We start from the raw sequence: 25237 nt of genomic DNA, 5'->3' as shown, positions 1-25237 counted from the left end.
AAAGTGTAATCCAAAAATATACAAGAAAAATTTGAGATATGTGATGTATGTATGCTATAAATACATCAGACAGTTGTCATTAACTTTCGGTGAAGCAATAAATATTTTCGAAGAGGAGCCAAATTTGATAATCATTACATAATACTAAAAATGGGAGATTCTAAAAACAATTAAATTTCTAAAATATCCGTAAAAAGTTGATTACTAATTTTTATCCTTAAAGAAAAAAAAACATTTCATTAAATAATTAATTTTTAATACGTTGAACCTAATTGTGGAGAATTATTCTATCTACCCATAGTTATTATGGATGTAAATTTGTTTAGATTTTTTTAAAAATTAAAGAGTTTTTAAATAAAAATCAAAACAAGAAATATTTACAATGGTCTAGGCCCAAAAGTGGCCCAAATCCGAAAAAAATCTAATCAAAACAAGAGAAAAACAAAAATCTAAAAGCAATATCTAGAAAAATCCGGAGCAACACTCCAGCTCCTCCGACAGCTTTCAAATCGTCGGTGTTGTGACCGTCTCCGCCGAGCTCGTCCACCTCCGGCCACCAACAACAATCTATAGACACTCATGTTTGGCTGTAATCATTTGGACATCAAAGATTTTCACAGATGTTATGATTCAATACCAATGAAGATTTTTTAATAGAATGTGATAGATCTATGTTAGCTCAAGAGAAAAGTGACAATGGAAACCACAACAAATCTAAACAGCTCAGAATGAGCTTGAATTTCATCTTTGAAAGATGACCCGAATCTCAAACCATATCAAGATAAGTATGAATTCTCTACTTGATGTTCTCATTTTTCATATTATTGTGGCTTTTAACTTATCCTCTCAATAGACTGATCCCTATTGGAGTTGATATCATTGTTAAAGAAGACAAATTTCCAGCCGCATAATAAGATATTGAGATTATACCTTAATTTTGAATGGTTGATGTTATTCTACTATAGTTTTTGTTTCAACTTGCCTTCTGATCAATACTTCCCCAATAAAAATTCTTTTAAGAAGGATACCTAAAAAGATAATTCTCTATAGTCTCCTTCTGTATCTGCACAATTTTCATGCCGACCCAACATTGAATTGTCCAGAACCACTAGGCATCCACCAAGGTTTATCTCTGCCATCAGTAAGTACTAGATTTTTCATTAGTTATTACCTGCTTATTTTTTTTTCATCTTCCCCTGTTAATAGTGATCTCTCTATAATCATCTTTATTCTTTGTTTCTTTCATCTTCTACATTATTAATAATATATTGTATGATTTAGTAAGGTCAAAAACACATCTAAGCTATCTATTATTTTTTAACTTTCATACCTGAAGTATTGAAAGAGTGAGTTTCTATATGAACTATCACTCAATAGTTAATGAAATACACATCGACTAATTTTTTATGATGTGTGTATGCTCTCTTTTGTTTAAAAATTCTTCCATGTGGAAAAATAATTTCCCTTGGCAAATCTAAATAAATTAATATTAGGTTAAAAGTTAAGTTTAACGGTTAAACTATCATCGTATAAATTAATTTATTTCAATCGTGACATTTATCATCTTCTTCTCCACCTTTGTTGTCGTGGTCCCATCTCTGTCGTGGCATCGATATCTCCGACTTGAAAGGATGAGAGTTTAGGATTTTAAAGAAGTCAATTTAAGCATATTAAAAATAATAATGTGTCAGCAAATATAGTTGTATATTTGTCAAGTGAACGAAGATTTAATGGACAAACACGCCTAGAAGCATTTCTAGACAAATATTTGGTCTAGTAAACGACTAGGTGTGTTTCACTCATCATTGAATGATAGTGCAGGTAGAAAACTCGCACTCTCAATAGTTCAGGTATGAAACTCAATAAAGTGGTATAGTTTAAATGTGTTTTCGGCCCTTAACTCTATAATCTATTTGCATTTTTTGATGAAAAAATAAAAGTGGATAACTTTGTTATTTTTTATTATGGTTGAATGAAAAAAAAATTCCTAAAAATATTGATGTATGGATATTTTTTATCCATATTTATCTTAAGTTGCAGGAGAGTGAATATTGATTATTATTCAAGGCAAAGAAAAATATTGATAATTTTTTGTTATGCTTTTTCTAAAAAAAAAACATGTTTAAATAATGCAAAAGAATTACTTCTACCATTGTCTCATAAAGAGTAGCAAAGTAAATATAAAAAATCAATAATTTTATAGGGAAAAGGGTCATATTTGCCCTTGTAAGGGTCATATTTACCCTTCGTTATATTTTTTTGGTTATATTGGACTCTGTTATCGAACTTTGGTTTCATATTTACCCTTGAGTTGTTAAGTTCCACATCACCACTTTCACTATTATACTTTTTAAAAATATTTAAAGTTGTTAATTATTGTAATTCATAGTATTTTTTACGTAATTTTCAAATAATATATATTACTGCATTTATCCCAATTTATGTGGCACAAATAGAATTTTAAAATTTAACCCCCTTTTTATATGTCTTTTAAATAATTTAAGTTGTTAGTCATTGCATTTATAGTACTTTTTATGTAATTTTTAAATAATTTATATTACTTCCTTTGTTCCAATTTATGTGACATAAATAGATTTTTAAAATTTAGCCCCTTTTTATATTTCTTTTAAATATTTTAAATTGTTAACTATTGTAATTTACAATACATAATTTTCAAATAATATATTTTACTTCCCATGTGTAACACCCTAAAAATTCTAACTAAGATCAGGTTAGAAAAGTCCAGTAAAAAAGTTAAGTTTTGCTGAAAGTTTACGGACACCATCTATGGCCCGTAAAAATAATTGCATACTATAGATGGGCCTGTGGAGTCTAACTCTAAAATCGAAAAATTGATATGAGTTTCACGAGTTGGACTTCGGATAGTACTTTCTGTAACGTCTTAGAAATTCCTAAGTCCAGATCAAGCCATGTAAAGCTGAGTAAGAATTAAAAATCTAAAAATTTATTGAAGTCTTAATTTACAGATGCATTTTACGGTTCGTAGAAGCTTTTACGGATCATAGAAATGTGTCTGCAGAATGAACTTCAGAGATAGAATTTTAGCGTGAGATTTATGAGTTACTTTATGGGCCGTAGATCCTTCTACGGGTCGTCATGTTGGCTCATGGATCTTAAGTCCTAAAATTTCGTATGAGGTTGAATTTCTACGGACTCATTTATGGGTTGTAGAAAATTTTACAGGTCGTATGGAATCGTAAATCAAACTTTAGAAAGTTGATTTTAAGCTTGATTTCTACGGACCTTTCTACGGTTCGTAAATCTTGTTGTATACGTAAATCGCACTACTCTTCGTTTTACCCGCAGGAAGTTCTCAATTATATCTGGACTGAAATGCTCTGATAATGTGTCTTATTTTGTTTTCAACATTGAAGAACCAAACATTCTTCATCAGTATTTTCAAGGAAGCGATTCTATTACTGAATTTGAATTGATTGATAATTTTAATAACAAGGTTTGGGGTGATAACGATGATGATGCATTGAAGATTGCATTATTGTTTTACATACATACATTCATCCTATTTACAGAGTCAATTGCTGAAACAATTGATAGGATAAACTTTAATCTAGTTGATCTAGGTCAATTTTCAGTATTTTTATAGACACATCAACACCAAGTTGGTTTGCAATTAGAGTATACAACTCGGTATATGATGCATTTTTCTTAAAGACTATCCCCTTCTCACAATTCAAAAATCAAGGTCATGATGGCACACATTCTAAACTCCATCCCGATGTGTAAGCCTAAAAATAAAATCATACGAGATTTTCAAAGGGAAGTCAGGCCACAAATAAACGATATAAAAAGGACAACAAAGAAATTATTCAAAAATCTAGTGTCATATGTGTAAAAAACATCTAATTCAAAGCCTGAATTTGAAATTACAACATAAGTCTCTGAATAATACTATAGACTGAGAAATAAAGATAGATTAGTGACAATCTGAAATTGCGGGATCTTACCACTAATCTGGAGCTACAAGACCGCTAGAGAATCAGCTGTTGCATGAAACTCCCAGGCTAGAATCTGCATTAAAAGGGACATAGAAGTAGGGTGAGTACAATCCACATGTACTCAGTACGTTAAGCCGACTGAGTATAAGGAATTAATCAAATTTATGAAATACACTGTGGAACGCCTCCACCTGCACACAAAAAAGTCTCACTCTAGCTACGTTGCCGCCAATTTATATAGAATGGCGCAATTAAAGTAAACACATAAATACATTTCAATATCACAGTTAATTAGATAGGTAAAGTATCTCAAATATCAATGCAATATGATGATGCTATGATATGGTGGTATGGTGAAATCAAGACTGTCGCACAACCTGTTGTATACACCTGTCGAGCTAAGGTTTTCGGACAAGGAGCAGGGGGGACTCACAGTCCATATACTGTATCACATCTCAAAATCTCATCAACTTGCAACCTAGCTCCTGGTCAAGGATTAATAAAGTGCCACATTTTCTTTCTCAAAAAGACTTTCACAATTCCTTACTTCCCAAGATCAATGTAGTAATGAATGATGATGAATGCATCACAATACACGTGACACGAAAGCAATATTTTACTCAACATATATACACAAGGTTTAAGTTCTCTAAACTCAACCTTAGCATGAGATTCACCCTCAATAGATAGCAATGGAAAGGGATTTTTACTAAAATGAATGTTCACCTTTTTTAAGATACAACTCAGTACTCAATTGTGCTCAAACCCACAACTCAACCCCTCAAGCGGGCATTTCAAGTCAAATAACATTTTCACATCTCTAACACGGTTAAGCTATAGATCACACAGTCCCAACACAGATAAGATAGCAATTAAGGCCCCCACACGGGCTACACAACACAAATAAGCCCCCCACGGGCATCACAAGTAGTTAAATAGTCCCAAACTCCACTACACCCCCATACCAAAGTCTATAACATAGGATTAACTAATTACCTCAACTCAGTCTAAAAAAAGATAGCCAAACCTACCTCAATCGTCAAAATCGCACTTGAACACTTCTACCGGATGATAAACCCTCGAATTCAACGTCCGCATTGACAATCCACTATTAAGAATGAACATACACATCACAAGGAGTCCAATGACACCCATATTGATAGATTTCAGAATTGAGGTAAAATAGTTCAAAAAATTAATTAATTTCAAAACGGGTCAAATTTGGAAATTTATGGGAAAATTTCATTTTACTAGTAATAAGGAACTTATGGTTGAAACATCCATAAAAATATAGTAGGAATCAAATTAGCAGCACCATTTTTATTAAATTCGGACTAGGAAGAAACCAAGAAATTTGGGATTTGAAACAAACAAAATTAGGAGTTTAAATCACCATATAATCAATGAAAATGGAAGTTTTTACGTCAAAATTCACTTACCCAACAAGTTTCCTCGAAAACCTCTCTCGAATCGCCTCCCCAAGCTCCAAAGACTTAAAAATGAAAGAAAAGACTCAAAGTCTGATTTTTGGACTCTCAAATGTCGCGATCGCAAACTCCAGATCGCTATCACGACAATCGCGAAAGCGACCCCCACAAATATCCTCCCTTTCACGAAAGCGAAGGCACCAGAACACAGACACATCCCAATTTTTCACCAAGTCTCAAAGTTTCCAAAATACCCCTTGGGATTCATTCGAGGTATCGTACACATAAACTGTATATGCACTCCTACTAAATTTGACGTTGCAGACTCAATAGAATTATCGGAATTCAACTTCAAGGTCTACTTGACCCGAAACTCAATAAGTTGCAATAAACCAACTAGAACCTCAAAAAAACCAAAATACCCTTGGAACTTTCGAAAAATATAACGAAGCCTCTCTTAGGCCTAAAATTACCCACTGAAACCAATGGAAGTATCAAAAATCCAATCAAACTTGACTCATTTAAAATCAAAATTTTCAACTTAAGACCTTAAATCTACGTATCAACCCCAAATTTGATTCCGACAACTCTTCTAGACCAATTTCTATATTTTGGAGTCGGTGTAACTGACGGTATCCCATTTTGAGACCCATAGCTCTGGGTTGTATCAAAAACCACACTTAGAAACAACTTAACCCTCTAAAACTCTAAAACTCACTCAATTACAACCTTTTAAGAATTTACCAAAACAAACCACCTAAACCAATTAATTAACACTCGGAAAAATTAATGAAAGGGGTAAAATGATAATTTCTCAAGAATTTTTGAAAATGATCTTCAAGGTCGTTACATTATCCACTGCTTAAAATAATATTCATCCTCGAACATAAGATAGAGAAAGGTACCTGGAGTCTCAAAAAGCTGAGGGTACCGGGCCCGCATGTCAGACTCTAACTCATAAGTCGCCTCCTCAACAAGGCGATGTCGTCACTATACCTTAACTGAAGCGATCTCCTTGGTCCTGAGCCTTTGAATGTGCCTGTTAAGAATAGCTACCATCTCCTCCTTATAAGTCAAAGCCGGACGTAACTCTACCGCATCATAAGAAATCACACGGGACTCATCCGGTATATACTTATGAAGCATGGAGACATGAAACACTGGATCGACAACTGATAATGTAGGGGGAAATACCAACTCATAAGCCACCCCATCCACTCTCCTCAGAATCTCAAATGGACCAACAAACCTCGGGCTATGCTTTCCCTTCTTCCTAAATCTCATCACATTCTTCATGGGCGATATTTTGAGCCACACACAATCACCTACCATGAACTCTAAGGGACAAACCCTCCTATTTGCATAGCTCTTTTGACGACTCTGGACTGTCAATAGTCTAATCTGAATCAAGCGTACTCGCTACATAGCATCCCTAAGTAAATCAGTATCCAATGCATCCACCGCAACTAAATTAAACCATCCAATGAGTGATCGACACCTATGACCATACAGTGCCTCAAATGGTGCCAACTGAATACTAGATTGATAATTGTTATTATATGCCAACTCTATTAAGGACAAGTATTGGTCCCATCGGGCACGAAAAATCAATCATATAAGCCCTAAGTATTCTCTAACACTTTAATAGTATGCTCAGATTGGCCATTAGTTTGGGGATGAAATGTTGAACTCATGTCTAATCAAGCATCTAAACCACACTGCAATGCCTCCTAAAAGTGAGAGGTGAACACCGAACCTTGATCTGACACAATAGAGATAGGTAATCTATGTAACCTAACCATCTCACGAATGTAGATCCTAGTTAACTGCTCTACATTGTAGCTAGTCTTCACCGGAAGAAAATGAGCTGATTTGGTCAATCGTTCCACAATCACCCAAACAGAGTCATACTTACCCAATGCCATGGGTAACCCAGTCACCAAATCCATGGTAATGCTTTCCCACTTCCACTTTAGAATGTGCATCCTTTGCATAGGACCACCTAGTTTCTTATGCGCATACTTCACTTATTGGCAGTTTAGACACTTAGCTACAAAATCAACAATGTCTCTTTTCATGCCACACCTTCAATAGTATTGTTTCAGGTCATGAAACATCCTTGCCGCTCCCAGGTGATCCTCTACAAGGGTGGAGTACCCTCTATTCAATATATGATTTCCTGCCCGGAGGGATATGGAAACATTGAATTCGCCAATTTTTGAACTTTTCTTTGATTATAGAATACTTGGAACAATGAACCTCCTCCAATATCATATGTACCCAATCACTAACCTTGGGCACACAAATGCGACCATTAGTCCTCAAAACTCCCTCCGGATCAAGAGAGGTCAATTTAGCTTCACCTTCCAATACTTTGTCTCGAATGTCCTCAGCTTGTAATCATCAAACTAGTGTGTGCGAATATGATCCATCAAAGTAGATCTAGCCTCCACAAAAGCCAAAATGCTATGATGTGTAGAAATATCAAGTCAGGCCAACTGCCTAGCCAATGACTGAACCTCTAAAGCCAAATGCCTCTTATCCGCCTTAAGGAAGGCTAAACTACCCATACTAGATGCTTTGCAACTCAAGGCATTCGTTACCACGTTAGCTTTGCCCGGATGGTAAAGAATGGTGATGTCATAGTCTTTCAATAACTTCAACCACCTTTGTTGCCTCATGTTCAAATTCAGCTGAGAAAAGATATACTTAAGGCTACAGTGGTCGGCAAAGACCTCATAGTGTACACCATAGAGATAGTGCCTCCACAACATCAGAACAAACATCACTGTCGCCAACTCCAAGTCGTGGGTGAGATAGTTCTTCTCATGTACCTTTAACTGTCAAGAAGTATAAACTATAACTCTACTTTTTTGCATCAATACACCACCCAAACCGACTCTCAAAGCTTCACAAAATACAATAAAAGGCACACCCTCCTCGGGTAAGGCTAGATTAGGTATTGTAGTCAATAATTCCTTGAGCTTTTGTAAGCTTGTGTCACACTCATCAGTCCACTGAAATACCATGGTCTTCTGAGTTAGCCTAGTCAATGAGGTTGCAATATAAGAGAAACCCTGAATAAACAGATGATAATAGCCTGCCAACCCAATAAAGGTCTGAATCCTAGTAATTGAAGTAGGTCATATCCAATCACGAACAAATGAAACCTTGGTCGAGTCAACCATAGTACCATTCTTGGTCACCACGTGACCCAAGAACGCCACAGACTCGAGCCAAAACTCACATTTGGAGAATTTTGCATACAACTTCTCCTCTCTCAATCTCTGAAGGATGACCCTCAAGTAACTAACATGGTTTGGCTTATTGACACCCAATTTTGACCCTCCAGAACGCAAATTAGCTATCGAGTTTCTTTGAATTCCAAATATTTTTTGAAATAATTAGCTTTTATAAAAACAAAGATATTTTCATGTTATTTTTAACTATTTTTATTTTATTTTTTATAAATTTTAGTATAATATACATATTTCTATAAACTATATCTTTGATTACTATTTATGTAGTTATTCGAAAATCATCTCAAAAAGATTTTATTTTTAACTAAATACAATGTTAGTTAGGTTAGTTTAATTATAGTTTGCATTTTTGAAAATTTTAGTTTTTTCTAAAATAAAAATAAAAAAAATCCCAATCTCCATATCGAAAATTGTATGAAAATTTAAAGTTTTTTGGAGCCTATATAAAGGTTTATATTCTTATTAAGAAGGGAGAAGAAGTGGGAGGTTTTTAGCCACTCCAAAGTTACAAATTTTCTTAACTTAGCTAGCATTTTGAACTCTTGTTCCCAGCCTAAAAGTTGTGAAAATTTTTAGTTTTCAATCTATACTTTTTTCTTCAAGGAAAATAGGAGATTAAAGTCGAAATTTAGGTTAAGAACAATGTTCTTATAACGTCGAACCCACGAAAGTTCGAGTCTAAGTTTTTAATCTTTTTTTTTGTAGATTGGAGTTCAATCAAACTCTTGGGTGGTGGTGTAGTTGTCTTTCACTCATCGTCTTCAGTTTTGCTATCCGGAAATAGGTAAAATCTTTTCTTAGCTTTATTTTATTTAATTATTTTATGTTTTATATTTAGTTGATTCGTAGTCTTGTTTTTTTAGTTAGCATGTATTAAGAATAATTAGATTAATGATAGAAATTGTTTATAGTTAGCATGTGTTAGAATTATTTAATGAAAGATCTTAGTTTTGTTCATTATTTTTCCAAATAGTTTTCTTTGACAATATAGATTTTCATGTTTTTAATTTCTTCTTTTAACATGATTTAAATAACAAAAATATGCTTAAAGTTATTATTTAATTAGAACTTTCATTGCCTAATTAATTTAATTCTTTCTTTAAAATTTGAGTTAGTATTGCGTATATATTAAATCCGTGTTCTTTAGTTACTTGAATATATTTCTTCTTTCCTTTCCTTTCCTTTGTCCACATATATGCATGTTGTTAGTCACTTCTAGGATGCTCATCAATTTGATAACTTAAAATATCATGATATGTTTCTTGATTTAGCTTAAAATAAGTAAATGCTTATGTAATTTTATTTTGGTGCATGTGATATCAATTCGAGTCCATCTTTGGACCCCATCGTTGCATATTGTTGAGTTTTGAGTCTTCCATCATCTTGTTTGAATTGCTGAAAAGTTGATAAATGAAAAAAAAATAGGTAATATTCATGATTTATATATTGATATTGGGTTGTATATACGAAATACAGGTAGAAAATAGTGTCGTTGACACTGATATACAATATATATATATATATAGTCTGATATGCAAGAATACAATGTTGTATACGCTGATATACAATATATATACAGTGATATATAACAGATACAGGGAAAAATAGGTGATATACTGTGTGTATACAGTTTGATACATAGAAATAAAGTTGTATACACTATAAATAGTGTATATATATTTCGATTTATAGTTTGTATACAGCTGCGATATATAGTGGAATTATGCTTAAGGCCCAAAACGCAGATGACCCAACAACTTAGCCCAGACGTACAGAAACTAAGTGTCACGGTTATCACCTCTACCACGTCCTCCTTAACGTCCCTTGTTATCTCGTGCGAAATTCTTCCTTTTTCCGGAGAGCATCAAATCAACCGCTTTCATTTGCTTTGAGACTAACCCTCTTCCAGGCAAGTTTCTATGGTGTTCTACCTTTGCGTAGTCTCGGTCCATAGTGGAAGGCTTCGCGCCAATAGCGAATAACCTTTTCTTCCCTGCCTCCTCGACCTTCATTCCCATCCTGCGCATTCTGCTTCTTATCTAGAGAGGGGCGTTCAGCCACTTGACCCAATCAATCGCAGTAACTGGCTGTAAGAGAGCTGACTGTCTACTATCTTTGTCATGCCTTGTCAGGTGAATATGTGAGCCTTTTCTTCCTTCCTTGAGGACCAAAGCCGATCTTCGAAAGTCTTTCTAATGATAAATAAGTATGGCCCTATTCACTCATAGAAAATGGAATCAATCTTCCATTCTGCTACTCATACGTGCCTTTATCCAAGTCTTCTTCATCTGCACCTTCAATTGACCCTAGAAACTGCCTGACTATTAGCTTGATTTTTGGATGAAGCTATTCCATTGGCAAATCTTCTTTGATGGTGCAGTAAATCTCACATAGTCACACCTACCAGCAACAAAACGACTACTCCCTGCACGCCACTAAACGACCCCCAACATGCTCAAGAACCGAGAGTCGTCCAGGGACTGTCGGAGGGAGCTTACTTATAGAAAGCTGGTAGGAAGCCTCCTTTCGAGTAGTCTCATAGGTCAGACCGATTCCAACGATTTTTTGAGAACATATTTCCCATATTCGGGGACAAGGGGCGGAACGGCCTCTCAATCGGCCGGTAGCTAAAAGAAAGTCCCCGCTTTCTCTTGAATAAGGGAAGGGCAGCATAGCATTGCGAGCTCACACTTGAGAAATTCGTAGACGTACGTGTTCTGAGCGAGCCTTCACGCGAGGTGAACGATACCTACATCCGCGAACTGTATTCAAAGACCATTTAAATGACAGAAGCCAAAACTCTGAGCCATTTCTCACAAAAGCCCATTCGATTCAAAAAGATGCTTTTGCCATATGGTTACCAGTTTTGCAGCCCTTCGAAACTCCCTTTTCGAAAATTATTTATATTAATTCGGATTGTAATAATTAATTACTTATGTTATTTATGCTTGCTTAGATATTAATTTTAATTTATTTTAATTTAATTTAATTTTCCTAAAGATAACCAATTCATGTTCATTACTCTTTAGATGATTTTCTATCTTTACTTAGGTTTTTGGTAAACTTTATTTTTTTATTCATGTATATTATTTTCAATGTTTAAGTTTGATCATTTTTTCCAAAAAAATAATTTTAAAGTCTTTGTTTTCTTTTAAATTAATAATTTTAAAAGTTAGTTAAATAATTTTCAAACCGTCGGATAATCGCGCGTTAGCGGCCACTTTGAATGCTTAACACCTTCTCAAAGTGGAAATAAGAACCCCGTTCTTTTTTTTCTGAATTTTTAAGATTTAAATCTGTTAGGGTTTTTTAAATTAAGTTTTTTTAATTTCTTTAAAAAATTAAGTGTCGACTCATCTTTTCTAAAATTGATTTTTTTTCTATAAAGTTAAAATTAATTTTAAATCATCTTTTTCAGATATAACACGCCTCATTTTTAGAATAAACCATGATATAATCAATAAACACAATCACAAAAGAGTCAAAACAGGGTTGGAATACCCGATTCATCAAATTCATAAAAGCAGTCGGTGTATTAGTGTTGAGGACATAGCCTTAAACTCATAATGCCCATAATGAGTCCTGAATTTAGTATTCGGGATATCAGATTCTTGAACTCTCAATTGATGGTAGCCTGACCTTAAATCAATCTTAGAAAATACCGATGCCCTTGAAGTTGGTCAAATAAGTCATCAATGCGAGAAAGATGATACCTTTTCTTGATGGTGACTTTGTTCAATTATCGATAGTCGATACACATCCTCATCGTACTATCCTTCTTCTTCACAAATAAGACCAGTGGACCCTAAGGCAATAATACACTAGGTTGAATAATCCCTTCTTCAATAAATCTTTCAATTGTTTCTTCAACTCCATCAGAGCCATCCAATAAGGAGAAATAGAGATCGGCTTGGTGCCCGGCTCCAAATCTATCAAAAAATCGATATCACGGTCAGGAGGAACACCCGCCAAGTCTATAGGACACATCCATAAACTCTCTCACCACCCTCGTAGTCTCTAAAAGAGATGACTCCTGAGTGAGATCACGTACATGAGTCAAATAAGACAAGCAACTCTTATCCAACATACGACGAGCATAAATATAAGATATCAGGCCCTCAGAATATGAATTCGGATTACCCTTCCATACCATGCTAGGTAAATCGGAATAAGCTAAGGTCACGGTCTTAGCATAACAATCTAAAATAACATGATAGGGAGATAACCAGTATATACCTAATATCACATCAAAATCAAACATGTCTAATACTATTCTCCTGGAAGCGGAAAAGATGTTTCATGACTTGAAACAACACTATTACTAGTGTGGCATGAAGAGACACATTATTGATTTTGTGGCTAAGTGTTTAAATTGCCAACAAGTGAAGTATGAATATCAAAAGCCGAGTGGTCCTATCCAAAGGATGCCCATTCCCTAGTTGAAGTGGGTGTGCATTATTATGGACTTTGTGATGGGGTTACCCTTGAATTTAGGTAAACAAGATTCAATTTAGGTGATCGTGGATCGGTTGACCAAATTGTCCCATTTCATTCTAGTGAAGATTAGCTATAATACGGAGCAGTTGGCTAGGATGTACATCCGTGAGATTTTTGGTTGCATGGAGTGCTCGTTTTTATTGTGTGTGATAGAGGAACATAGTTTACCTCTCATTTTTAGAGTTCTATGCAGGAGCAGATGGGTACCAAGCTTGAGTTGAGCATAACTTTTCATCCTCGGACCGATAGTCAGTTAGAGCGGACTATTCAGGTACTTGAGGACATGCTCCGAGCTTATGTCTTGGACTTTGACGGTCATTGGGATCAGTCTCTTCCTCTTGCGGAATTTGCTTATAACAAAAATTACCATTCAAGTATTTAGATGGTGTCATTTGAGGCCTTATCTGGGAGGAGGTGTAGATCTCCCGTGGGATGGTTTGACTATTTGGGGTACAACCTTGGATAACGATTTGTTGAGTGATGCCATGGATAGGGTGAAGTTGATACAATAACACCTTGTGACTGCCCAGAGTAGGCAAAAGAGTTATGCTGATAAGCGTGTTTGTGATGTATCCTTTGCTATTGGTGAGCGATTGTTGCTCAAGGTGTTACCCACTAAGGGTGTGATGAGGTTTGGGAGAAAAGGAAAGCTCAGTACGAGGTTTATTGGCCCTTTTGAGGTTTCAGAGAAGTATGAAAAAGTGGCCTATAAATTAGTCTTGCCTCCAAACCTTTAAGCTATTCATCCTGTATTTCATGTATCGATGCTTAAGCGATACCGTAATAATGATTCTCATATGATTCAGTGGGAATCAATTACTTTGGATCAGAACTTGTCATTTGAGGAGGAGCTTGTTGCTATCTTGTATAGGCAAACTAAACAGTTGAGATCAAAGCATATTGATTCAGAGAAGGTGCAGTGAAGGCACCGACCGGTTTAGGAGGCTACAGGGAGGTGGAGTCCGACATACATTGTAGATATCCTCAGCTTTTCACCTCTACGGGTACTTTACTTTACTTTTCGTTCGAGAACGAACGAGTATTTTAGTGGTGGATGATGTAATGTTCCAATTCTTGAATAATTACTTTTCTGTGAAGAATAACTATTTTTCCCTCCCCTTAGCATTTTCATACTTTGTTTGTGATGTGGAGATGGTTGGCACGACAATTTGTGGCTTTGAGTGAGAGTTTTATTAAAATAGTTAATTATGGTCAACATATTAAGATTCGAGCATCGGATGGAAATTTTATAAGTTTCGTTGCGTCCGGAACATCGAGTTTGGTTTAGTTGAATATTAACTTAGAGCCTCGGGACTTTATTTTTCGATTTGAGAAAACTAGGCTAAAAATTGAGTTTTAAGCCTAAAACTAGGCCAAAGAAGAAAATTAGTCTCATTTTTCCATTTCAACCATTTTTGTTCGGTTTGAAGCTTAGTGAGGTGATTTGGAAAAGGATTTTTCGGAGAAAATTATTTCGGTAATTGTATTTAATCTATCCTTATCAATTTCTCTCAATCTTACATTCAAAAATCATTAAAAAAATCAAGATTTCAAATGGAGTTTTTCTTTCCAATTTCAAAATAAAAGATTTGATGATTTCTAGTTTTTTTCTTGATCAATTTTAATGAATTTTTCAACCACAAACTCCCATTGTTATGTAGAACATGATTTTCAAATAAAATCTCATATTTGCCCTTTCCATTTTCGATGTGTTTTTTGGATGATTTTGACCCCGGTTCTAAAACCTTGTAATATGGGTATTGTTAGAATCCTTTTGACGAACTCTTTCCATTCTTGATAGTGGGTAATTATTTCAGAGTCGGCAATTGAGTATAAAGGTCTAGTTCTTGTGTTTGCCGAAGTTTCGGCCTTCGTGGTAGGTTTGACTCTCCTTCTTTGAAATTGAGATTGGCTAATTAGTCATTTATATGTTATAGACTATTGGATGGGGTCGTAGTGTGATTTGAGATTGTTAATTTTATTGTGATACCTGGGTTGGAGCTTGATTATACCGTGTTACCCGTGTGGGAGGCCTTATTTGTTATACTATTTGTTTTGAGAGCATGTAATTCATGATTTGCGTGTAAGAGAGGCTTGTGATGCTAATTGACTTGTAATGCCTATCTGAGGGGTTTAGTTGGGATTTTTTTATCACACTTCAATATTGAAACATTTTCAAAAAGGGTGAACTCACATTTCAATGTATTTCCTTCTAATTGCTATCTATTTGAGGGTATATATCATGTTTAAGTTGAGTTTTGAGAACTTTAAACCTTATTTTATATGTTGAGTTGAATGTTGCCTCCATTCTATATGTGTTGTGATCTCATTCAACATATCATTGATCTTGAGAAGTTGAGAAATGTTGGAAAAAAATTTGAAAAGGAAAATGTGACACATTTTTATATACTTGACCACGAGCTATGTGACAAGTTGATGAGATATTGAGATTGTGATTTGGTATATGGACTGCGAGTCCCCCATGGGTCCTTGTCTGGAAGCTTTAGCTCAACAGGTGTATACAATATGTTGTGCGATAATATTTATTCCACCGTACCACCATATCATTGCATCATCTTATTGCATTAAATTGCATTGTTGTTTAGATTACTTGTCTTATTTGATTATATGCGATATTGAACTGTCCCTGTATGCTTACTTTAGTCACGCTGTTCTATATAAATTGGCGGCACCGATGCTGGAATGAAACTTTTATGTATGCAAGTGAAAATGTTTCTTAGTTTATTGCATAAGTTTGATTAATTCTTTATACTTGTCGGTCAAACATATTGAGTACATGTGAATTTTACTCACCCTTACTTTTGTTTCTCTTTTGACGCAGATCCTAATCAGAGTATCCCGTGTGAAAGCTGATCTTTCTAGCAGATACCACATTATTAGATTAGTGGTGAGATCATGTGATCCGTATCGCCACTAGTTCTATCTTTTATTTTGAGTATTTACTATTATTCAAAGACTTATGATGTATATTGGATTCGACTATTGTATTAGATGTTTTTTATACTTATAACGTCAGGTTTTGAGATATTTTTCTTCGTTGTCCCTCTTTTCATTTATTTTGTGGCCTGACTTCTCTTTTGAGAGTCTTATATGAGTTTTACTAGTAGACTTATACATCATGTTGAGTTTTGCGATGTGTGTCATTATGACCTCGGTCTTTGGATCGTGACACCAAATAGATAAGGAAGCCATTTTTGTGTATGATCAAATCCAAAATAATAAATTAAACCAAATTAATACATCAAATACATTTAATGCTTTGTTCAACTTATTACACAAGTATAATCAATATATAAATATACATATATGTTTACCGTATATACAAATACAATTATAACCCATCGATTACACACGCAAATGTATAACTAAATGTACAATACATTTTAACTTATATACAAATATATACAGAAGATTCAGATATATACAAATACCATCATCTTATACTAAAAAAATTATATTTAGATACAATCACAAGTAATACTTTTCAGTTATACGTATAAATATGAACCATCACATATATATATTTAGATGTCTCTTCTTCATTACTATCTGAGATCAAAACTATTCTTCAATTAAATGTACACTTATCAATGCATAAGCAAATGAAATAAAATCTTGGCTACATAATGATAAATAATAAAATTCAAACGAATTCCATCAAATTTCTGCAAAGCTCTCAATTGGATTGATCTAAGTTACAAAAGGACGAACTGAAATAGATGAGTAGAACAAATAATTTTGAATCATGTACCTGTTGAATAATAAAAAAAGAAATCGATTGAATTTGGATTAATTTACTCGATCACATGAACAAAGGAAGAATCACGTTGTTGCTATGGAGGAAGTCATATTTGGTACGAAACTCTAACAAGATATAATTTCTTGATTTATGGGGTTTTCCCCTTTTTTCAAATCGAAATTACCGCGCCTTTTTCATTCGAAAAATCGAAATTTGATTTGTATAAAATACTATATAGACGAGAATTAAATAAGAATACTAATGACAAACGAAACTATAGTTATAGGACATAATTAAGTAAATTGTAGCTAAGAAACCTAATTTAATATATTCTCTTTGCTACATGTGAAATTCTCACTTGGAAAAATTATGCGAAATGACAAACATTTAATGGTTATTATGTACTTAAGCTATAGTTTCGGTTAATTATTAAACGCAATTATAGTTTAATTAATTTTTCTATTTAATTTGTATAATTCAGTTCATAATTGTATAAATCCAGAATTTGTATAATTCGATTCCTAATTGTATAAATACAGAATTTATATATGTTTATCCTAATTATTTGTATACGAATTGTTGATACATTTAATTTGTAAAAGTTATGAAAGTTCGTAATTGTATAAATTCAGAAGTTGTATATAATTATCCTATTTTTATAGTTGATACATTTAATTTGTATAGGTTCTGAAAAATTCTTAATTATATAAATACAGAATTTGTATATACTTACCCTATTTGTATATTGACAAGCAAAATATACAAATGGAGTTCTGAAAAATTTTCAAATGTATAAATACAACATTTGTATATAATTATCCTGTTTGTGTTTGTATATTGGTAAACAAAAATACAAACGAAAATACACATAAAAAACAAAATTATAGGTCTGGAGTGAATGAGACAAACTATAGCTAAAGAGCATATTTAAGATATTTATAAGAAAAAATTACGTGGATAAGCAAGCATATACTAGTTAATTAAATAACACAACTATAGTTTAATTAAATTACAATTCACCACTAACTTACAATCATAATTATGTGGCTCACATTCAGAATTTGTATAATTCAGCTCTCAATTGTATTAATCCAGAATTTGTATAATTCGGTTCCTAATTGTATAAAACTAGAACTTTCCTAATTGTATAAATTTAGAATTTGTATATGCTTACCCTAGCTTGTATATAATTATCCTGTTGATAAATTTGATTTATATAAATTCTAAAAATTCCTAAATGTATAAATAAAGAATTTGTATATGCTTACTCCGTTTGTATATTGACAAGCGAATTATACAAACAAATATATCCATAGTAAAAGAGACTATAATTATGAAGCATAATTAAATAAACTGTAGCTAAAAAATATAATTAAAATACTTATAGTAGCTATTTGTGAAATTTTCTCTATTTATAATAGCTATTTGTAAAATTTTCTCTTCTCAATTCAATTTACATCATCTCAGTCCATTTATAGCCCAGCTAGCTATAATGGGCTCAATTCATTTTGACCCATCTGTTTTTGCTTTGCCACTTCTAAAAATCTCAATAAATAATCACTAAATTTACTAAGTCATTCTTATTTATTACTATTAGTTTTTTCACTTAATTTTAGAAGGGGAAAAACATTTTTACACAAGAAAAAATGAGGAGTATTTTTCTTAATGTTTGGGTGGAAATGGAATATGACAAGAGTGAGTTGTCATGCTGACATAATTGTTTTAGTTATATATGAATTGTAGGGGAAAAGGTTCTTTGCTTTTGTTATTCTACTGACCAAGTGGATAATGACTACTATTTTGGAAATTTTGAAAAGGTAAAACTATAATATTAGTTGAAAAATGAAGTTCCTAACATTTTAATTGGAATGGACCACGCTGTGTGACATTTTAGAATAATATTTATAACCATTTTCTTTGTCTGCCTAACTGTCCTAGCATGAATTTTTATTTTGTTTTTTGTTTTCAATCCGGTGATCAATATTTCTATGAGAGTATTTGATTATTTTGAATTCATGTTGCATAATGTCTTAAATGAAAAATACTTTTTAACATGATCTTATTTCATATATATATATATATAAGTGTAGGAATAATTACACTTCGAGCTTGGTTCCTAATTAAGGGTCAATCGAAAATAACATCTCTACCTTCACAAGATAAAAATAAAGTTATTTACGCATCATTTTTTCTGACCTTAATATAGAATTACACGTTCTAATTAACTAAAATGTGTATTTTGGAACTCTATATATAAAAAACAAGTGATATTAAACTATTTTATTACTATATTAATTCTCAAATATAGATGGACGAACAAATTTAACATAAAATATTGAACATTAATTTTTTTCAGCACTTAATAATTCGATAAGTTAGTGAACCAGGGAAACAAAAGTGAACATATCAATTAATAATGTTAAACGTACTTTATAAAAAATCACAAGGACCAATAACATAATTTATCGATATTGAGGTGCTAAAAATGCAAATTTCCTATAATTATGTAACAAGTAAAATATTATGAATTATATTATTTTACGAAAATTTATAAAAAGTTCAAATTTGGGAGTTTCTAATTGTACTTTTTCTGATTATGGTATTTGTAGTTCGATATTTCATTAAAAAAAATTTGGGTAGATTTGTAGTTGTCATTAGAATATTTTCTGGTATTTTTTTTAATGAGTAAAAACACTTTTATCAAATAATTCATGCCCCAACAAAAGAATGTAAGGAAATTAATAAAGCCACTTTATAAGTTATGCTAAGAGTGGCCAATTAGCCAATCAATAATGTATTAACTTTTTTCCATTTTTTGTCCTTGATCAGAGATTTTAAATCATGTTAGAAAAATTTCAACCACTTCCCTCATTATATCAGAATCTTTCTTCGTGCCAAGGGAATTTATTGATAGTAGTTATCTATCTATATTATTATAAAAGCATTAATAAATAAATGTTAATTTATCAAAATATTCTTTAAATGTTGAATAGTTTTTATATTCTTCATAGTTTATGTTAAATAAGGATAAAATTGTAATCACCCAAACATATTGTCTAAGAGTTCTAGAATATATATATATATACTTTGATTTTAGACAATTTTGATCAAAAATGAATAGAAGAAATCCGAAAAAATGTATAATAATATGATAATATTTGAAATTAGAAAAATATAATCCTAAAACCACTCTTCTTATTAGTTGTAAAGTTTAAAATAGTTAAATTTTTAGGCGTATAATAAACTTGATACGAACCCTTTTTGTCTAATTATTTCTATCAACTATTTTGGTTAATAAACTAATAGTACAGTGAAAATTGAGTTTAAAACAAATATTACTTCTGAATTTGGATTCCTAAACTACATAATTGAAGAGTTCTTTGCTATCACATACAAATAAGGATATGTCAAACCTAATTTCTTCTGGTAAAAATTCAACTTAATAACATCTGCCAAATCTTATAACTTTTATCAAACGAATTATTATAAAAGCATGAATATAAATATTGGTTGAACAAAATATCCACTAAAAGTTGATTGACTTATTTATCCTAGGTTAAAATCTATTTACAAAGTTTTGGTCTAAACATTAGAAACTAAGGTTTCATATGTGTTAATTAAGGTCAAGTTAAATAGTACGCTAATGTAATATGACTAAGAAGTGAAATTTAAATATGCATGCATATGTACAAACTTAGTGCATGTAATATTAAAATAACAATCATAAAAAAAAATAACATCAGATTTTGCAACAAATTTATAAAAGGATAATTCTACTTATAGTAATGTTAATGAACTTAAATAAAAATCTATAAATACATAAAAAATTTAAAAATATATATTATATATAATATAATTTTTTTTACATAAATGGAGAATTGAAAATGGCAAGGGTAAAATAAACTTTGAGTAGGACAAGGTAGGAAGCCGGGGAGGGGAGGGGGGGGGAGAGGAGAGAGAGAATGACTATTTTTCAAAGTTGAGAGAAGGGGGAGTTTGCTTTTTAAACCAAAGTTAAGAGTATAAATGATTTTCACCCATATATTTTAGGATTTCTTAATTTTATATATTATAAAAATAATTAAATAATAATTTGAGAAAAATAGTAAATGATATTTTTATCTATTATAGGTCTTCCAATAAATGGTAAAAAGTTCAATCAATAATTCAGTGAAATACAACCTCCCGCCATTAATTTTTTTTTCTAAATTCAAGATATTTATATATACACACACACACTATATTAAAAGCACGAAAGTCCTTAATAATGTTGTTTGAAATTTTTTTCCCTTCATTAAAAGACCTCCTTTAGACAAAATTGTCTTTTCCTATTTTCCTCCAATTATTATTTCAATATCTTTATAATATGTAAAATTATGGAGTCCTAAAATATATGATAAAATATATAAAGAAAATTAATGATTAAGGAGTCATACAATATATGGTAAGAGGAAAATATTTAAAATAAAAAATCCTAAAATATTTGATAAGAGTTTGATCCTAAAAATTATTTACTATTTTATCAAATTATTTAAAAATTAAAAATCAATTAAATTTGTGTACTAAATTACATAAAGTCGTTCTTTTGTGAAGGTAATAATGTCAAAATTTCCCATGCATCTTTTCCCCACTAAAAATACGTAGAAGTTTTCTTTTTTCACTGAAGATATATTTTAATTCTTTTCCCTTAAAAATACTTAGAAGTTTCCCTTTTCCACTAAAGATATATTTAACATTTAATTCTTTTTTGAAATTGAACTTTTCCTTAATTTTATAGTTATTGTTGTGGTATAGATAACATATTGTATTACGGTAATTAAGTTTTCTAAGATTATTATTTAATTATACAACAACGGAAAAAAATTCATTGGGAGGATAAGTAGGAAATTTATTAGTACAATTAGTCATATGAATTTAATTTATTTAAAATCTATATTATTTTAATACTGATAAATAATTTATATAAAAAAAATCTTTAAGTAGTTGTTTTATATTATTATGTCCATGCACAATGTATATTTTAATGTGTTTCAAGTAGTTTTGTATAATATTATACTCATCTATAATGTAATTCATTTTTTCTTTATCTTATTAATTAGATTGTGCTAATTTTATGCTCATATATCATGTTGTTCACTTTTTCTTTATCTTATTATTTAGATTATGCTAATTTTGTGTACCAACATAATTTTTATTGATATCAATAGTCAAAATTATATTGGTATTGATATACAAAACATATTCTAAACAATAAAGTAGAGAAAACATAAACTACATTATATATGTACATAATAATATACATTTAATTTTGTTCCTTACTCCTTTTCAAGTGCATTTTTTATCTTAAAAATCTCACTTTACATTAATAATATAATGTATAGACAATAATTTATTCTTTAGATATACACTTATTATTAATTAGTGCAATACATACGTGCAAAGCACGTACACTGAACTAGTATATATATATATACATGGCGCTTCATACTACCACCAAGCCTAATCCCCTGCTGTAATCACAAAAATGCTTAACCACCTACTAACCTTTTATCCCAATCTGTGACCTTCGTACTCACTATTAATTGAAAAGTCTGTCTAATTATAACATGGCAATATTAAAACTTCTAATACCATATTTTACCATACTATTAAAATTGGTGTCTAAAAATATTTTTGTACCTCGTAAAAAATATGATATAATTACAAGAAATATTACCTAACTTCTAATTTTTATAATAACTGATAGAAAATAACTAGGCACGTTCATAGACACTAATATATATATATATATATATTAAAAGAGAATAATTTTTTCTCTTATTTATGTAATATAAGTTTTTTACGAAGAAGATTCAGTTGAACTTTCACTACAACAAAAATAAATTTTAGCGGCAATAAATATGCACATTAACAAAGAGTGTTAAAACTTTTACCGCTATTAATTAATTGTCATTAGATTCAATGTCACTATAAATTTTAATGACATTTATAAAGAGTGTTAATTGTTTCTAAAAAGATATTTTTAATAATAATTAAGTTATTATCATTAATTAATTATCGTTAAAAATCATTTTTGACGTAGTGTTTCTTCCTCTACCTAATTCCATCACTATCAGTAGGATGTTTCCCTTTTTAGTGAACCGCAAATTTTAAACCAAAAAGGGTCCCAGCCAGCAAGAATGGATGCAATGTGCACTCAAGAAAACGCGTTAACCCCTTGAAATGGACGTTGATTGGTAAAACAAAGGACAAACAAAAAGATAATTGGATAGTTTTCATACACAATTTCATTTTTTCATCTTTTTTTTTTGGTAGTGAAGCAAATATTAGTTAATCAGTCAACTCTGCAGTGGGTAATTGATTAGAAGAAGACCGCTTTAAGTTATGAGAGACATCTTAATTGATACTCCGTCTATTTTATATTAATTGAATTTTTTTATTATTATTATTTAAAATAATTGAATTATTTAAAGTTCAATATGAATTATTGAAACTTTTTTCATATTTGTCCTTTCACACTACTTGCAAAGTTATATTTATGAATTTACAAAGGACAATAGTAAAAAGTATAGTTCAAATTATGTCCTTAAATATTTTTCTTAATATGTGTATTGCCTCATAAATTCAGTTAATATGAAATAGAGGGAGTATCGATTAAGTTAGAAATAGTCAAGTAAAAATGAACAACTAATCTCATGTATTTGTAGTTTACTTGTTCGTTAATTAGAGTTACGTAGGTATTAATAATATATGGATTAGTTATGAAGGAATTTATATATTATTTTATGTAAGTATTAATTGTGCAGTGATTAGTTATACATGTATTAATTATTCCACCTTCTATCATGCATAAATAATACATAGATTCCCCCTCATAACTTATATATGTATAACTTATGCTTGTTTTTAAATTGTCAATCAAACGTTTTATTAATTTTATAGTTAAATAACTTATTTCCTATCTACCTAACAAGCGTTGTATTAATTATATAAAAAATAATATATGAATAATATCTTTCTTATTCAACTATCAAACGGACTCCTTACTAATTTTGATGTAAGCAAAGTCAGAGAAGGCCTTGTTCCTAGATTTATTTCTTTTGGACATCAAGTCAACGAATAATTATTAACGTTTCGTTTTCACTCTTGAAGTTGTAAGTTTACATATATAGTATCTCGTGATGCACTAGTGCTAAGTGAATATTTTGCATTAATAACCTAAGCATACTTAAGATCAAAAATAAAATTGAAAAAAAAAAGAGAAAGATTTCCAATTCATTTATATTGTACGTGTAAAATTATGTGTCAAAGGTTGACTTAAAGTTTGGTTTCACATATTATTTCTGTCAATTCAGCCAAGCACATGGAAATGCCTTGTGAGTTTTTTTTTCTTTTTTTTTTCTCGATGTTATAAATAAGTCAATGGGGAAAGAAATTGGGCCAGAAAACTTTTGAATAGTGACTTGAAAATATTGAGCCTAAGCTAGACTTGAATAAAATCTGAGTCAGGTGAGAACTAGGATAATCCGGTAATAGATGAGGGATTGAATTTTGATCATTTGAGTTGATAGCCAAGACGATAGGAGCTTGTACGGCTTTACAAAATCGTATTCGGGAAAGTAAAACTGTCGTAGTTGAACTTGACGTGAAATATTGATTTTAGAATGTCATGGGTTGAGGGTATGCTGTAAAATGAGAGCTTGAGACTCAAATTCCGATATTTTGTCTCTGTGCATCCCGCCAGGGCGAGGCTGCTGTGGCGGGATGGGGCCATTTCATTGATCTTTTGTATATGTGTGACTGCTTTTAGACCAAAAACAAAACGAAAGACTTCGGAAAAGGAAAGCTCCAGCAGTTTAGAGTTTTCAAGGCTTGGTTTGATGTAGGTAATGATTTTGTCTTCCTGTATATGTCATATGTGCTTGTTAACTGTTTCATTTGTATGCATACATGTATGTGGATATGGAAAGATGAAATGAACCACATGAAATGACTGTTTACTGTTAATGGCATGCATTGAACCTGTTCTTGGTATTTATGACTGTTGAGACTACTCATTGTAATTGCGATTGTGCTGTGTTTGATGGGATCAAGTGTCACATTCCGACATATAACTTAATCGAGTATCATGTTCCGACAAGTAATTGGATCGGTGTCACGTTTCGACACAACATTGAATTAGGTGTCACGTTCTGACACACTAATAGTTGAAGTGTAGGTTCCACGAGAGAACCATTCTTGACTATGTATTGTAATTGAGAATGTTGACTTCTGTATATGTGTATTTACTATGTTGTAGTTACTTATTTCATATCT

General features: G+C 31.6%; 1 long non-coding RNA gene across 1 annotated transcript; it reads left to right on the top strand.

The window, feature by feature from the left end:
• Positions 1–399: 399 nt before the first annotated feature.
• On the top strand, positions 400–16226 carry LOC129889347 (uncharacterized). The gene is made up of 3 exons (XR_008766888.1): positions 400–785; positions 9370–9448; positions 16004–16226. It is a non-coding gene; the product is annotated as an uncharacterized LOC129889347 (long non-coding RNA).
• Positions 16227–25237: the final 9011 nt, after the last annotated feature.

The sequence above is a fragment of the Solanum dulcamara genome, chromosome 5, assembly GCF_947179165.1.
Source record: "Solanum dulcamara chromosome 5, daSolDulc1.2, whole genome shotgun sequence".
In the NCBI taxonomy this organism is placed as follows: Eukaryota; Viridiplantae; Streptophyta; class Magnoliopsida; order Solanales; family Solanaceae; genus Solanum; species Solanum dulcamara.
This window is presented reverse-complemented; position numbering and strand designations above follow the sequence as displayed.